Source organism: Narcine bancroftii, unplaced genomic scaffold, assembly GCF_036971445.1.
Source record: "Narcine bancroftii isolate sNarBan1 unplaced genomic scaffold, sNarBan1.hap1 Scaffold_245, whole genome shotgun sequence".
In the NCBI taxonomy this organism is placed as follows: domain Eukaryota; kingdom Metazoa; phylum Chordata; class Chondrichthyes; order Torpediniformes; family Narcinidae; genus Narcine; species Narcine bancroftii.
Genome location: NW_027211980.1, coordinates 298,485 through 314,233, shown reverse-complemented (window position 1 = coordinate 314,233; position 15,749 = coordinate 298,485). Strand labels below are relative to the sequence as shown.

The following is a 15,749-nucleotide window of genomic DNA, read 5'->3' as shown; positions in this document are numbered from 1 at the left end:
ATGCCCAGCATGCCAGCTTGTAAAGTTCCGCACCGTTCCTCCTGGTCTGCATGGCCGAATAAGACGGGGAGCTCGCTATGCCAGACTGTATAGGCAAACATTACATCCTAGTAATGGTTGACACCTTTTCAGGCCTGGATTTGCTCTTCCCACCAAGATGGCTGACCAAGCTAGCACTATCCAAGGACTAAACCATTTAATTTCTTGTTATGATGTACCAGAGGGAATTCAGTCTGATAATGGCTCACACTTCTCCAGGAAGGCAATCTGTGATTGGGCAGCTGACAACAGTATTTTATGGGTCCACCATATTCCTTATTACCCGCAGGCTGCCGGGTTAGTTGAACGAATGAATGGCTTACTGAAGGAACAAATTTGTTTAACACCACTGGGGACCCTGAAGGGGTGGTGCCATGTGCTGCAGCAGGCAGTCAACCATTTGAATCATCGCCCAATGAAGGGACGCACACCTTTCCACTGACTTCTGAACGACAGCCTATTCCAGAGGAAAAACAGTCATTGATCCCATTCCCGAGCTAGAGAATGTCGGACAAAAGGCATGGGTGGCATCACCAGGTAGTGGCCCTCCTGTAAAAGGGGAAATAGTGACACCTGCCCAGGGTAACACTCGGGTAGCTATTGGGGCAGCAGAGTTTATTTTGTGTCGGACTCTGGCCTTATCCTACCCTCAATTTGGTCTGTGTCGTCTGAGTCCACCGTGCTCGTTGAATGAAGTGATAGGAGAAGGTATTCGGTTTCACAATCAGTTTATTACATAGTACAAGAATAAAGCTTAACAGAGCTCTGGTTCAGTCATTGGTTCATAAATCACCTTCTCGGTGAGCTATTCCCCAAGACTCACACCTACTGTCCAGTCTCTTCTGTTTATATAGATCAACATTTTTACATTGACCAAGAGTTGGCTTTCTTTGATAGACTCCTTGCATAACATTTATCTCAAGCAATTTCCTGCTCTGCAATTATCGATGGTGTGGACCTCCTATCTTAATCCCCAAGGCCAGAACATCCTGTTGTTTTGATCAGAAGTCAATTCATACCCCAGATATTTCTAATTATTTCTTTGTTCTCGGCTGGCCATAGTCTTCTGTTGTAATCAACACCTCCCGTGTACCCTTATGACATCATTCCTACTAAATTGGTTTATCCATTTTATTTGTCTCTGACATTCTCAGTCATGGTACTCTTATCGCTTATCCTTGCAATACACTTATCTTCCTGTCACTGGCCTGTTTCAGAATAAATCACTGTCCCTATGGTTCCTCCAACCTCATCCTGTCTAACTTCTCCTATCTGCTATCCTCTTACTCCCATGTGTGCTTTACAATGAGCAGTGTAACTTTGGGGATGAAAGTATTTTCTCTCTTTGTATTTGGAGGCAGCAAATTCTACACATACTATAATCAGCCAACTTTTCTACATACTGTGGCTGTTACTTAATTGCATTAATATTTCCCTTAAACAGTATAATTGAAGTAAATAGTAAATTGTTACATAGTAATGGATTAATGAATATATAATGAATAGTACATAGGCATATTTTCCATGATTATTTAACCCCTTGGTTCCAACAGGGGAGACCGGCAGTGCGAGTCGGGGAGAGGAGGAGAGTCTTCATGATTTGGAACGAGGTTAGTTGAATTCCAGACACTAAAGCCAAGCCATCAGGGCCCTTGCTCGGTCTGCAGGCTTATGATGTTTCCACATTCTCTTTGACAAGCTTGTCGCACCGTCAGCTGTTTGTGGGCGGGAAGCCATTTATGAATGGGCTGCATCTGACAGCTGGTTCGTGTAACAGCAGGTCCTCGTGTTATTGTGCAGAGGACCAGGAGCTGGCTTTAGGGAAGAGGTGAGAATGGAGAGTTGTCTGGAATGTTGTGAGTTGTAGCTGACCTGTCTGTGTGAGTGTCCCAATACTCATTTCTTAGTCATTCACAACAATCATTTAAAAGTCTGCTCTATCTTTCAGAATACAGTTATAATAACATCTTAACTCTTCTACCCAGCACATTCACTTCATATGCAGAGGGCATGAACTGCCAAGGTAAAAGCAGATAGGACACTTGCACTCTCGGTTTTTTGAAAGTGAACCTTCCATATTTTATTAAAATTTTAGACCTATTATCCACTTTCGATGCAGAGATGATGGGCAGCGTAATGTTGATGTTGTCATTTAAGCAACTGACTGGTGCACAAGGATGTTTTTCGGTCAGGGAATGGTCTATGAGTGACCGCAGCACATTCTGCAGGCCACTGCCACCCGGTTCAGGATCTTTCTAAGGAGGATCTGCCATGGTCTTCGAGGCAGATCCTCCTCCCAAGCAATTCGAATGGGATGTTCTCTGGGGTGACAGTGACCTGAACTTCCCTCATCTTGTAGGAAGATGGTGAAATCTTGTTCCTCTGAGATCGTACTCATTCGATGAATGGTCCAATGTGATGGGAAGTAAATCGGTGTAATTCTTTGCGGCATCGTGATATGTGTTCAGCTAAGTCGTCAGGATATCCAAGAGTCGTGAAGTAGTCTGACAACTTGCCCACTGCACGATGTTTATAGAGTAAATGGCGATTGTGATGTCACTGAAACCAGCCAATTAAAACCCAAAGAAAATCTCCTTTTAAGGTGTAAAAGCTGCCTGATGTTGATCTATTATAATTTATATGATTATAAGTTGAGGAAACATCCCCCCCCAAAGAAAATCTCCTTTTAAGGTGTAAAAGCTGCCTGATGTTGATCTATTATAATTTATATGATTATAAGTTGAGGAAACCCCCCCCCCCCAAAGAAAATCTCCTTTTCAGGTGTAAAAGCTGCCTGATGTTGATCTGTTATAATTTATATGATTATAAGTTGAGGAAACGCCCCCCCCCCCACAAAGAAAATCTCCTTTTAAGGTGTAAAATCTGCCTGACCTTACAGTTCTACACGACGAATTACCAGACTTTGGACATGGTACAGATATTCAAAGATGATTCCTAGAACCATCTCACAATTCCAGCTCTGAAACAGGCAGCCTGGCCCTTCTTGTCCAGGCCCAACACTTTCTCTCTTTCTTAATATTTCATCTAAAATCACAGAACAGAACATGAATTACTCCATTCCAGTACATATTGTTACGGAGTCCAGAGGACCCCAAAACCCAGCAGCAATAGAAAGGCACCACAGCACAGGGTTACTTCAAGAAAAGTAGTTGTTAATTATATTTGAAGAAGAAAACAGAATTAAATTGTAACTGATTCCTGTGAGAAACCCAGCTAAGTGAAGAAATAATTTCACAGAGTCAGTGGGTGAAGTGATAGAACCTTTTATTCAACGTTCTTGCAAGAGCGGGTGTCCTTCAGAGAAGGGACATTCACTGATATATTTACTTTCATTTTTATGCATTTCTTTGTGTTCATAAACCACTCCTTGGTTAATTGAATTGGTCATTTAACTGAGGAACTGTTCATTTAACCTCTCAAAAGCTGTTCCTCTCCTCGTCTTAAAGCCCGCCCTTGTTTACTTCTCCCATTCCCCTGATTTTGCGACCCCAAACTCTTTATTTAGTCTTATCCTTATTTGGTCAGATGCTTTGTCACATGTTCCTTTCAGTCTTTTAAATAGATCATTCTTGGGCGCTCTCATTAGCCCCAATATGACTCGGACAAAGACTGAGGGGAATGATAGGCTTTATTGTACTAGAGACTGCTGGCCCGGGTCCAAGGCTAGGAAGGAGCGGGAAGGAGAGGGGCCTCGACCTTTATGGCTGGGGTCACATGCGCAGGACTAAGGGAGGAGCCAAGGTAGAAGGACACCCGGAGAGAGGGGCAGCCAGCACATACAATCATATCTCTACAGTCACCCCCTTTAATAAAAATGGAACCCACCAGAACACAATCAACAAGCGGGGGTGACACCACAACCATACTAACAGCTACATATAGTAACACAACAGCAGCAGGACAAAACCCAGCAAACCAGGGGTGGGAAAAGCACCCCCACCCCCCCCCCCACCACCACCAACAGCTAGAGCAGAGGTGGCCGATCAGCGGCTCGTGAGCCACACGTGGCTCTTTTACCTTTAATATGCGACTCGCTGCCAGTCTTCTCCCCTCCCTCTTTGCCTGGCACTCGTGCTGCTGGTCTCTCCCCACCCCCACCTGACTCACACTGCCGGTATCCTCCCACGCCCCCCCCCCGACTCACGCTGCTGATCTCTCCCCCCCATAAGGTGTATTGTGGGTTTGCATGGATGAGATGCACTGAGTCAACCAGTGGGTCCGTCTTATGGCCCCTGACGTGCTTCCGAAGCAGAACCGTCTCTGGGGTGGTCAGCCAGGGAGGGATGGAGGAACCATTCGGTGATCTAAGAAAAGCAAAGAGGTGTTAACGTGGGGTGGTCATATTAGCGGTGCATAGTAAAGACCAGATGGCGTGGAGGGCTTTGGGCAAGACGTCCTACCAAGCGGGATACTGGCAAATCTTTAGATCTGAGGGCCAGGGCCATTGCCTTCTAGATGGTGCTGTTCTCCCTTTCCACCTGGCCATTACCTCTGGGGTTAAAGCTGGTGGTCCTGCTGGTGGCTGTGCCTCAGGCCAAAAAAGTACTGTTGCATTTCTTCACTCATGAACGAGGTCCCCCGGTCACTATGGATGTAGTCAGGGCACCCAAAAGGAGAGAAGATACTGCTCAGGGCCTTGGTGACCATAGCTGAGGTCGTATCTGGGCAGGGGGTTGCAAAGCGGAACCTGGAGAAATTGTCCGCCACCATCAGGATATAGGCGTTCCTATTTGTGGTCAGGAGGGGGCCCTTGAAATCGATACTGAGTCATTCGAAAGGGCGGGCAGTCTTGATGAGGTGTGCCTTTTCTGGTCGGTAGAACTGAGGTTTACACTTGGCGCACATTTGTCAGTGTCTGGTCGTGGACCAGTCATCCTCTACAGAGTACTGGAGGTTTCACGTTTTAACGAAATGATACAACCTCATGACTCCGGGGTGACATAGGTGGTCATGGAGGATGTGGAGATGGTCGAGATGCATGCTGGCGCACGTCTCTCGGGCTAGGGCATCCGAGGGGACATTGAGCTTATCCGGCTGGTACAAGATGTCATAGATGTAGGTGGACAATTCTATCCTTCACCTCAGAATCTTGTCAATCTTGATTTTACCCTGTTGTTTGACACTGAAAATGAAGGCCACTGCCCTCTGGTCAGTCGACAGGTAAATCTTTTACCGGCCAGTTAGTGTCGCCAGTGGCCACCACTTCAACGATCGCTTGAGACTCCTTCTTGACAGAGGAGTACCAGAGTTCGGAAGTTCGGGACTGTGCAGGGTGCAAGATAATCGGGCTGCCTGTTTGGTTTAACGTGACAGTCAGTGCGACATCGGAGGCATCGCTCTCCACTTGAAAGGGGACAGATTCATCCACGGCATGCATCATGGCATTTGTGATGTCTCCTTTAATTTGGTCAAAAGCAGCCTGGGCCTCCGCCGATAATGGGAAGGTGTTTGTACGAATTAGGGGGTTGGGCTTATCGGCGAAGCTTATTGAGCATAATATGAAAATAGCCCTGGGCACCTCTTAAACGCCTTCTGGGAGTTTGAGACAGGGAACTCCATGAAGGGTTGTATGCGGTCTGGGTTGGGGGCAATGACACTATGAACCATGGTACATCCAAGAAGGGCCAGGCGCTGCGTGTTGAACACGCACTTGAAGGACTTGGCCATATGCATGAACTTTGCGAGATTCACGTCGTGGTCCTGCTGGTCATGGCTGCAGATGGTGACATTGTCAAGGTAGGGGAACGTCGCTGTCAGCCCGTGTTCCTCCACCATCCATTCCATCACTCTCTGAAAGGTAGAAACACCATTAGTAACCCCGAGACACACCCACAGGAAATGAAAGAGGTTTCCGTCTGCCTCAAAGCCTGTATATATTTGATCAGCTGGACGAAGGGGGAGTTGATGGTAGGCTAACTTGAGGTCACAGTCGAAAAAATGCTGTACTAAGCAACTTAATTGACCAAGTCGACAATACGGGGAAGCGGGAACACATCCAACTGGGTGAAATGGTTGATGGTCTGAATATAATCAATTACCATCCAGGGCTTGACCGCACCTCTGACCACGAGGACCTGCGTCCTCCAGGAACTGGTGCTAGGGGCTATGATTCCCTCTGCCAGGAGTCATTGAACCTCAGCCCGGATGAACTGCATGTCTTCCAAGCTATAGCATGTACTCTAGGTGGCCATTGTTTTACAATCCAGGGTGAGGATCACGAACTGCGATGGAGGGCAGCACCCGTAGCGTGGTGTGGTTGCAGTATGGTGCCGGAGACTGGGTACTGAGTCCGCAGGACGGTGCCGGTGGCTGTGTGCTGGGACCACAAGGCAGTGTCGGGCACTGTTGGCTGTGGATGGTCAGCGGTACTTAGGGTCTCCTGAATGCCATCATCACGCTCCTGAACTGATTCTGAAAGTCGAGGCCCAGGAGGATTGGTGCGCTGAGGTGAGGCCAAATTAACAATACGAAATTGTTATAACACTCCCCCCACCCCCCACCACCATAAGCGATGCTACACAGATACCCCCAGATTCTGGTCTGTTGGTCCCTTGCAGCCATTGAAACCATCCTGGTTATGGGTCGGACCGGTAGGGAGAGTCTCTGGATCATGTCGGGGTACAAGAAGCTTTCCGTGCTGCCGCTATTGAAAAGACCGTTTGTTTTGTGCCCATTCACCTTGATCCACATCATGGAGTTTGAGATCGCGTGAGGACTGGCTTGATTGAGGGTGACTGATGCAGGATAGGCATCCCTTCATTGTTGTCATCTGCAGGGAGGCCTTCCCAAGATGGGAAGAGCCTTTTGAGTGAGAGCGAGTCCTCCTCGAGGAGTCGTTGCCAGATATAATCTGACCTCAAATCCCACACGCAGGTGTCTCAAATCAGTTCTTCCACGCATTGGGTCAGGAATATAGTGGACATGGGTTTCCCTAGTCTTTTCCTTGTGTGACCAGGGACCAGACAAACTCTTCAGTGGACTCACCAGGCTGTTGCTTTCTGGACGTCAGCAGGTAATGGAGGTATACCACGTTCACTTTAGTCTTGTACAGCAGCCATTGCCTCGTTGTGAGTCGCACTGCCTTGGATTGTCAGGAAGGCCCACTGGCCGACTCGTGCCTGAGGATTTTTAACTTCTTCTTGTCGATGTCGACCACCTCAGCAGCAGCATCGAGGAAGTTATTGAAACAGTTCATCCACTGCTTGAAGAGCACCAAAGCATTTGGGACTTGGGGGTCAACTCATCACCCCTCTCTCCCATCACTCCTGCCTACCCACCAACTCTCCCTCCCCATCACCCCTCCCTACCCATCACCACCTCCCACCCCATCACCCCTCCCTACCCCTCACCACCTCCCTCCCCATCACCACTCCCTCCCTACCCATCACCTCCTCCCTCTCCATTACCCCACCGTCCCCACCAACTCCTTCCTACCCAGCATCCCCTTCGACCCAAAAGAAAAATTAGGAAAAGGAGATTATCAAAGAGAAATATAAATTCGAACCAACTGCCGTGAAACTGCAAATCTCCACCAGGATGAGCCATTGAGAGCTTCAGTTTTCCAACCAACCTCTTGTAAATATGGCTCCATATTTTCCAAACCAAAGTGATATTTATCATGTAAATGATGTTATTTTTCCAGAGGAATACAAGATCTCATTTTGAGATCCCAGCTCTGAATCCCCAAATCCATCCACCATCTCCAAATCATGGCTGAACATTTCCTTCAAACACCTGAAGTTGATCGTTAAAATTCAGTTTGAGACATTGTAAACCTTCATTTTCATCTCTATATTTCCCCTCAAAATTAACATTGGATCCAATGGAAGTTTAACCTTAATATTTTTTCTCCAAAAATACTTTAATTTATATCCCAAATGGTTGAACCTTAAGACACAGACAAGTCAAATGACAAAAAGAACCTATCTCTTTATCACATCTGAGACATAATTCTGAAGATATCAAATCTTTTTTCATTTTTGAGGCAGGAAATAGAGTTGATGCAAACAATGATTTTGTACAAATCTGTAGGTAACATTAATAATTTGCGTTGTAGCTCTGGGAGTTGAAGCTCTGCCTTTATAGAGGCTGGAAAGGTGCATTTTATACAGTTGGAGTTCCCGCCGTTAGATTGATTGGCTGACATCAGCCGCATGAATAACATAAGCAGGATTCATGCCTACGGGAAAATTCTTCCATATGAATCCCCTTCTTCCCCAGCCTGGTGTTGCTCTGTTAGCTGGGCAGCCTGGCCAGCCCCATTTTAGGGCTGCCTGACTTGTACTGTCCTAGCTTCCAAACATGCTGGTTCGTGATACGGGTGTCAAGTTAATGAGTTATGCCGCTGTTTGTTACTGTGCGTTGTGCCAGTCTGATTTCCATGGTGGCGGTTCATGACCCACCCCGTCCCCTAAGAAACATTGCTACAGTTCCTAGTGTCCTTGGATGCAGTCCCTAATGCCTTTGGAGATCTGCCTCTGCGACGAGGTGCTGGCATCTCCACAGGTTTGTCGGGTTCGCGTGTGTCAGCTTGAGCCTGTCTGTGGTGGAAACCTATGGTTTGCCACCAATGTCTAATTCGAAGATGGCTCCGTTGTTTGGGATGATTTGGAAGGGGCCTTCATAAGGCTTCTGTAGCGGTGGACGGTATTGGCCCTCTGTGCATGAACATGGACTCACAGTCTTTGCGGACTTTGGAGATGTTCAATTTGGCTTGCCTGTGTCTGGAGGGTGGGATCGGAGCCAGGTTACCGACCTGTACACACAGACTGTCCAGGAAGGTGATTGTATCCTCCTGTTGTCTTCTGGACAGTGGGACAAAATACCCAGGGACCATGAGTGGTGCTCCGTTGACGAGCTCGGTGGAGGGTGTGTGGAGGTCTTCTTCTTCTGCGGTGCTGTATGACTGCTGAGCAGACCCCACAGAAGTTCATCCACTCAGTTGGGGCCCTTGAGTCTGGTCCTAAGGGAAACCTTGAGGTGCCTGTGGAAGTGCTCCACCATCCCGTTGGACTGCGGGTGGTATGCTATCATGTGGTGTAGCTGAATGCCCCACTGGTTGGCATCATCAGTCCACAGGCTGGGGATGAATTGGGCTCCTATGTCAGAGGTTATGTGGTGTGGTAGTTCAAACCTTGGTACCCAGGACTAGAGGAGTGCTTTGGAGTAGGACCTGGTGGATGTGTCAGCCAGGGGATTGCTTCTGGCCACCGGGTGAAACGGTCAACCACCATGAACAGGCAGTGGAAAGCCTGTGAGATTGGTGAGGGCACCACTATGTCCACGTGGATGTGGTCAAACCTTCCTTCCATTGACTTGAAAGTCTGCGGGAGGACCTTGGTGTGTTGCTGTATCTTGTCTGTTTGGGACTGCATGCACGTCTTGGCCCACCCACTGGCTTGTTTCCACAATCCATGCCACACTGACTTCCTGGTCTTTAGCAGGACCGTAGTCCTGATTGATGGCTGCACCAGCCTGTGGATGGAGTTGACAACTCGTCGCCACCATGCCTTTGGGACGATGGGTCAAACCAGTCTGGCGGCCACATCACACAGGAGGTCAGTGTTACCTGTATCTTCTGGGATGTCCTGAAGCTGCAGCCCCATGACGGCGGACCATACTGAGGGATCTCGTCGTCTTGCTCCTGTGCCTTCTCCAGTGTCACGAAGTCCAGTCCATTAGCCAGACAGTAGATACTCTGCTTTGACAAGGCGTCCGTGACCATGTTGTCTTTTCCTGAGATGTGTCACATCAGTGGTGTACTCCGAGATGTAAATCAAGTGTCTCCATCGGGGTACCGACCAGGGATCGGAAATCTTAGCCAGGGTGAATGTCAGTGGCTTGAGGTCCGTGAAAGCCCTTCCCTTGAGAAAGTACCAGAAGTGGCAGATGGCTAAGTACAGCGCCAGTAGCTCTCTGTCGAAATCCCGAGGGCTGCAGATGCTTGCTGAAGAAAGCTAGCGGAAGCCAACTTTCTCCTTTCTGCTGCTCCAGAACTTCACCAATTGCTGTTCCTGAGGCATCGTCTGTGAGAGCTGTGGGTGCGTTTGGCCTGGGTAGACTGGAGCGCAGTTTCCACAAATACTCGTGTGGAGTCATCCCAGGTCAAATCCTTTGCCAGGGTGAAAATTGGGCACATCACTCGAACAGCTGCAGCGATTAACCTGTGAGAAAACTTGACCATCCCCACAAACTCCTGTAGTCCTCTGGTCGTTCTGGGCCTCGGGAATTTGCGGATGGCCTCCACCTTGCTGGGTAGTGGTGTGGCCCCGTCTTTGGTAATCCTGTGACCCAGGAAGTCAATCGTGCTCAGTCCAAACTGGCATTTGGCCAGGTTGATTGTAAGGCCCAACTCACATAGGTGATTGTAGAGTCTACTATGAAGAAACCCACACACTCTGACTTTACTGAGGCTGGATAGGCTACTTTCATACAGTGGGAGTTCCCGCCATTGGCTTGATTGGCTGAAATCAGCCGCATGATTAACGTAAATGGGATTCCCGCCCATGGGAATATTCTTGCATTCTTGCCTTCTTCCCCAGCCTGATCTTGCTTTGGTAATGGGCAGCCTGGCCAGCCCCATTTTAGGGCTATGTGTCTTGTACTGCCCGAGCTTCCAACCGCGCTGGTTTGCGATCCTGGGGATCATGTTAGTGAGTTTTCTGAGTGGCAGGCGGTGACCAGTGGGGTGCCACAGGGATCTGTACTGGGACCCCAGCTGTTCACAATTTACATTAATGATCTGGATGAGGGGATTAGATGTAATATCTCCAAATTTGCAGATGATACTAAGCTAGGAGGGGTTGTGTGCACGGAAGAGGGGGTCAGGAAGCTCCAGTGTGATTTGCATAAATTGAGGGACTGGGCAGATACATGGCAAATGCACTACAATGTGGATAAATGTGAGGTTTTCCACTTTGGTAATACAAACCGGAGGGCAGATTACTATTTGAATGGCAATATATTAAGAGATGGGGAAGTGCAGAGAGACCTAGGGGTACTTGTACACCAGTCTCTGAAGGCGAGCATGCAGGTACAGCAGGTGGTTAAAAAGGCAAATGGTATGTTGGCCTTCATATCAAGAAGGTTTGAGTAGAGGAACAAGGATACCTTACTGCAGCTGTACAGGCCTTGGTGAGACCCCACATGGAGTATTGTGTGCAGTTTTGGTCACCTTATCTAAGGAAGGATGTTCTTGCAATGGAGGGAGTGCAGAGGCGATTCACCAGGCTGATACCTGGAATGGCAGGAATGATTTAGGAGGAAAGATTGCGCAAATTGGGATTGTACTCGCTGGAGTTTAGAAGATTGAGAGGGGATCTCATAGAGACATATAAAATTCTGGCAGGACTGGACAGAATGGATGCAGATGGGATGTTTCCAATGGTGGGAAAATCCAGAACCCGGGGCCATGGTTTGAGGATAATAGGCAAACCATTTAGGACCGAGATGAGGAGGAATTTCTTTATCCAGAGGGTGGTGAATCTGTGGAATTCATTGCCACAGAGGGCAGTAGAGGCAGGTTCATTAAATATATCTAAGAGGGAATTAGATCTATTTCTTCAGTATAAGGGTATTAAAGGTTACGGAGAGAAGGCGGGGATGGGGTACTGAACTTCAGATCAGCCATGATCTCATTGAATGGCGGAGCAGGCTCGAAGGGTCGAATGACCTACTCCTGCTCCTATCTTCTATGATTCCATGCCTCTGTTTATTACCGCACGTTGTGCCGGCCTGATCTCCGCAGTTGTGGGATTATCTTTACGTAACATTTTCCAATCATTTTGATCTATTTTTCTGCCTAAAACATTTTCCCACTTTCATCTTGATTTATGCAATTGTGTGTGAGAGTCTGTGAGACCATGTGTGAGTGCATGTGCATGCTGTTTTTTCTTTGGTTTGGCTTCGCGGACGAAGATTTATGGAGGGGGTAAAAAGTCCACGTCAGCTGCAGGCTCGTTTGTGGCTGACAAGTCCGATGCGGGACAGGCAGACACGATTGCAGCGGTTGCAAGGGAAAATTGGTTGGTTGGGGTTGGGTGTTGGGTTTTTCCTCCTTTGCCTTTTGTCAGTGAGGTGGGCTCTGCGGTCTTCTTCAAAGGAGGTTGCTGCCCGCCAAACTGTGAGGCGCCAAGATGCACGGTTTGAGGCATTATCAGCCCACTGGCGGTGGTCAATGTGGCAGGCACCAAGAGATTTCTTTAGGCAGTCCTTGTACCTTTTCTAAGGTGCACCTCTGTCACGGTGGCCAGTGGAGAGCTCGCCATATAACACGATCTTGGGAAGGCGATGGTCCTCCATTCTGGAGACGTGACCCATCCAGCGCAGCTGGATCTTCAGCAGCGTGGACTCGATGCTGTCGACCTCTGCCATCTCGAGTACTTCAACGTTAGGGATGTAAGCGCTCCAATGGATGTTGAGGATGGAGCGGAGACAATGCTGGTGGAAGCGGTCTAGGAGCCGTAGGTGGTGCCGGTAGAGGACCCATGATTCGGAGCCGAACAGGAGTGTGGGTATGACAACGGCTCTGTATACGCTTATCTTTGTGAGGTTTTTCAGTTGGTTGTTTTTCCAGACTCTTTTGTGTAGTCTTCCAAAGGCGCTATTTGCCTTGGCGAGTCTGTTGTCTATCTCATTGTCGATCCTTGCATCTGATGAAATGGTGCAGCTGAGATAGGTAAACTGGTGATTAAAACCATGTACCCAGATGCTTTTTGCTTATGTGGAACTGACGACACTGGGTCCACACGCAGGTCACCTTACTTTCAGAACTAGCAGATGTAATTAAACTCAGCCATGGGGACTTATCTGAAGATACACTTTGAAATGGAATTCCACTGTGAGGCCCAGGGAAAGCAATTGTCAAATGCAACACTCTGAAATTGACGAATTGGTCACAACCTGTCTTGCTCGAGAAGTTTTAATAAGTCTTTGTATCTACGAGATAAACCAGGAAATCATAACATCCTGGTTCCATAATAATTAATCTTCTAAATTGTAGAATGTAATGTTCAGTTTTGATTTTGACTGACAAATATTAGAAGGAGTAGGCGCATGATTAATTGTTTTTGGGGTATATAAGCCTGTGGTCCTGCTGCTGAAGTTTGGACTCTCCGAGGGGTGGGAACACCCCTTGTCAAGAAGGAAGAACAGCCAGAGTCCGTGCAACATCCCGGTCGGTGGAGGTGGAGAAGCTGCTACCAGCGCCCTGACAACCTACTACAAGTGTGCAGTCGTTGCCTTGCTTCGGCAGTTGGGACCAGTCCAAGCGTTGATAAGTATAGTTGGGAAGGGCTTGCATATTGTAGTGTGAAATCAGCTTTTGAATTAGTAATAAACATTTGTATAAATTGAACTGCTCTCGGTGTGTGTGTCTATTTTCTTTTGGTAGCTCAAACACTGTGACCAATCTAAAATGAACAAAATGAGAGGTATAAGTTTACCCAAGACACATGCGTACATGTTTTTGTGCATGAGTTCATGAGGATGGAGGCGTAGGTGCATGTGTGTGTGTCTGCACGCTTGTGTGTGTGTATCTGTTCATTTGTATGTGCACATGAATGTGTGTCTGGATGTTTGTATGCGGGTATATGTGTGCATGCACTTGTGTGTGTGTACATAAGTCTGCATGCCTGTGTGTGAGTGTGTGCAGGAGTGGGTGAGTGTGTATGCATGTATGCATGTGTACATCTGTATGATTGTGTGTGTGTTTGTGTGTGCGCATTTATGCATTCACATGTGTGTGTGTTATGGAGAGGCAGCGTCCAACACCAGGTGGCGATGCTGCACTCATATTCAGAGGACACACTACCTGCCAATCAAGGTCACCCCAAAGCCATCAAGGTGACCCTTGCAATTGGCCTACCTAAATCACCAGGAGCTGCACTCCAGCCAGCCCAGCCAGACGCAGCCCTGACCTTCACCCAATTGGCCCACCTAAATCACTAGGAGCTGCAATGCAGGCAGCCCGGCCAGACTCACGCCTCACCTTCACCCAATTGGCCCAACTAAATCACCAGGAGCTGCAGTCCAGGCAGCCCAGCCAGACTCACACCTCACCTTCACCCAATTGGCCCACCTAAATCAGCAGGAGCTGCAGTGCAGGCAGCCCAGCCACTCAGCCCTGACCTTCACCCAACTGGCCCAACTAAATCACCAGGAGCTGCAGTCCAGGCAGCCCGGCCAGACTCACGCCTGACCTTCACCCAATTGGCCCACCTAAATCACCAGGAGCTGCAGTCCAGGCAGCCCGCCCAGACTCAGACTCAGCCCTGACATTCACCCAAATGGCCCAGGTGAATCACTTCGACTGACCCCTGCTGAGCCCCTGCACTTAGCTTTGAGCCATTGGCCACAGCAGCCAACGGGGCCCAGCCTGCCCTGAGTGACTGGCCCTCCCAGTACTGCCCCGAGAATTAATAAGGACCATGTGCCCCTTTGGTCGGCCTCTTTCGACTCCTCGTCGCTCAAAAGTAGCACCTTCCTCACTGGGTTGGGGTGAGTCTCAAGGTCAGGTAGCTGGAGCCGTGTCTGTACTGGTCAAGGGGTGGGGGATTGTAGTATAACCTTGATCCTAACTGTTGAATGTTTACGTTCATGTAATTTCCCCCAGTCTCTGTTGGTTTCTCCCTTGTTATTGGAAGTGTATATTTACCCCCTGCGTACTGTGCGTGTTGAGGTTTGTCCCGTTTCCATCCCCGAAATAAATGTGTGCTTTGTACCTTTGCTTTGGTCTGGTTCTTAACCTATGGGACTCACACGAACCTGACAACAATGGAGGTGGGAAGCAAAGTATTTTATCAATAAATGGAGAATCAAATCATGAGAAAAAAAAAGACAGATATATCCAATCAGAACATGGCAAGAAATTAATGTAGTGAAAAAAGGTAGGGATCTCAAGAAAAGTACCAGTGTGTCAAAATATGACCAAATGCAATAGAATATTAAATTTGGGTTATGACAGAGGTATAAGATATTTTGAAGATTGCTACACGGAAGAAATTCTTCAAACAATTAAACACAAATTTGGAGTGGCCAATGGGACCTTCTATTTCCTCTCGCTTAGATTGTTCTTAATAGAAAGATGGGGACCAACATTGACCCCACCTAAAATTAGTGAAATGGAACAAAGAGTCTGGATAGGGAATACACCCAAATTTATCAATGAAATGTACGATGCTCTCCTGAGAGAAAATTCAAAACCAGGATAGCAGAGTTCACAGGAAAAAGATGGGAGTCGGACTTGGATTTGACGATTTCAGAAAGAAGCTGGTCAGATTGGTGTAAGGACAGCACGACATCAATTAGAAAAGCAGGATATGGACTGGTTCAGTCTAATATTTTACACCAATTTTATCTTACCCTAGAGAAATGACCTAAATATCAGAAATGTGTTTCAGATGTGGGAAGGATGTTTTCTAGACATCAAATATAATATGAGGAAAATGATTTATATAAATTAAAACAAAGGTGGAAAGAAGATTGAAACATACAAATTCAAGAATAGGGTCAAGATTGTGTCAAGAGAGTTACAAATATGATTAATGCCAGATATAAAAATAAAAATCTCCACATCAATTCTGCTATAGTCCATATAAATTAAATGGACTTATCTCCAATTATTCCGAGAAATGTTTTCAATGTAATCAGGTGATCGGGACTTTTTTTTTCCATTCGGTTTGGACCTTTGT

General features: G+C 47.5%; 1 long non-coding RNA gene across 1 annotated transcript in view; it reads left to right on the top strand.

The window, feature by feature from the left end:
• Positions 1-1,585: 1,585 nt before the first annotated feature.
• LOC138750736 (uncharacterized) overlaps positions 1,586-15,749 on the top strand; it is a 32,352-nt gene continuing 18,188 nt past the window's right edge. Inside the window, exon 1 of the long non-coding RNA XR_011349485.1 lies at positions 1,586-1,649. This is a non-coding gene — a long non-coding RNA (uncharacterized lncRNA). The remainder of the gene's footprint in view (positions 1,650-15,749) is intronic.